We start from the raw sequence: 2,177 nt of genomic DNA, 5'->3' as shown, positions 1-2,177 counted from the left end.
AGGCAGGCAGAAAATCTATCAGGGAGGGTGGAGGGGCGGGGCGGGAGGGCAAGGGGGCAAGGGTGGGGCGCCATGGCGAACCGACGGGGCGGGGCGGGGCGGGGCAGTGAAGGAGAGACGACGGCATGCAGCATGAGGCAGCGCGCGACAAGGACCGCACTGCCTGCCGATGCATGCATGCATGGCTCGGTAGCGCGCCGTTGGAGGGCAGCAGGCTTCTCGCCGCACACTCACCCTCATCGAAACCGGCCACCATCATACTGCGCTGGAAGGTGGGGGCCGAGGAGGCGGGGCCCCCGGCAGGCGACGTGGCCGCGCCGCTGGCGGGCACGCGCTGGCGGTAGAGCACAGCGGCGGCGCCGCTGCCGCCGCTGCCAGGCGCGCCGTTGGCGCTGCTGCTGGCGCCGGTGCTGCTGCCGGGCGCCGGGCTCGCCCCGTTGGCGACGCTTGCTGCACTGCCCGCTGGCGGCGCTTGCTGCTGCTGCTGCTGCTGTGCTGGTGGGCCGCGATATTGCATCGGCACCAGGCGGGTCGCGGAGGGGACGGGTGTGCTGCCGCTTGGGGGGCTGCCTGGGCCGGGGCTGCTGCCCGACACTGGCTGGCCCTGGCTGTGGCTGGTGCCCTTGCTATGCCGTGAGGCCACTGCTTCCGCGTCGTCAGAGGGAGACAGCGGCCGCATGGTGGGTGCCTGGCGCGGGCTCTTGACCGCTGATGGCGGCTGGGCCCGCACCCGCCGCCCGCCCTGCCCCCGCGGCCTGCACACAAATGCCAGATGGTTGATTGGATCAATTCGCACTCGATGATGTGTATCGCTGCAAGCGAGGGATGGACAGTGACGCAGCAGCAGCAGCAGCAGCATGGTTGCCTGGCGGCAGCACTGCCTGGGCGCCGGCGGCGGCAGCCTGCCGCTGCGGGAACCACACACCTTGCAGCTGGCGCGCGCTGCACTGCACGGGACGCCGTGCTTGCCGATGCGGGTGGCATGGCGGGTGTTGATTCCGCTCGCCCCGCTGGTTGGCAACCCTCCCTGACCCAGCACCGACCACCTTGGCGGGATGCTCCTGCTTTCACAAGATGTGATCTGGTCGAGGGAGTAGAATGGCGATCATGGGTGCGCATAGACAGGGCCTCGGCGCAGCAGGCCGCCACGCGGGCGGGCGCCATCAGGCATGCAGTCAGCCCACTGCTGATCCTTGACTGCACACGCCTGTGTTGACATTCTGGAAGACTGAACAATCAATGAAACGTAGTATCAAGGGATATCATCAAGCGGGCACCAAACATTTGTTTGGCATGCCCGAGCGGCGCCGCCCGCAGGCAACCGCTCATGGAAAAGAAACAAAGCGCATATCAGAGTTACAGGTGCAGCTCCACCGGCTGCGGCCACCGCCTGCAGGCTATGCGCCGCGCAGGCGCGTGTCGCGCATGAGCACGGTGCGCCCGCGCCCCTCGATGCCGTCCAGGCACCGCCCGCGGTAGTGCGCCTGGTTGCTGCTCTCCTCCTTCTCCACCACAAACCCGTTGCGCCGGTAGAAGGCCACGGCAATCTCGTTCACCGCCATGGTGTGCACGTACAGGGCGTCCACGCCTGCAGGAGGTGGCAGGCAGGCGGGCAGGCGGCGGTTAGAGCGAGCCAGCCGGATTGGCAAGGTCGGCTGGCTGAATGGCTGGTCGTTGAGCACTGGCGCCCCGCAGCACCAGCAGCAGCTGCAACCACAGACGCCCAGAGGCAGGCGGAGCTGCCTTTGGGCGGGCGGGCCGCCGCCTCGCAGCAAGGCGCACCCCAGCCGGCCGCCGCCTCGCAGCAAGGCGCACCCCAGCCGGGCCATCCGCCTCAAGGAGAAGGTGGGGCGGGGCAGCAGCAGCAGCTGGGCGGCTGGCGCGCTGGCTGGCTGGGGCTGCCATGGCCGGCCGGCCGGCTGGTTGGCTGGCCCGCCCTGCCTGGTGCTCTGCCTTCCTGTACCGCTGTTCCCATGACGCGGGCGTGCCTCCTCTCCTCCCCTCCCCCCTCCCTCCCTCCTCCCCGCAGACTCCCTCCTCCCAGGAGCTGAAGGAGCTGGAGCGGGAGCGCAACCGCCAGATGCAGGCGGAGGCGGAGAAGCGCAAGGCGAAGAAGGCGGCGGAGTAAGGAGCGGAAGCGGCAGCGGCAGGAGCAGCTGGCGCGGGAGGCGGCGGCG

Source organism: Chlorella variabilis (assembly GCF_000147415.1).
Source record: "Chlorella variabilis unplaced genomic scaffold CHLNCscaffold_25, whole genome shotgun sequence".
NCBI classification, from domain to species: Eukaryota; Viridiplantae; Chlorophyta; class Trebouxiophyceae; order Chlorellales; family Chlorellaceae; genus Chlorella; species Chlorella variabilis.
Note: the sequence above shows the minus strand (reverse complement) of the source record.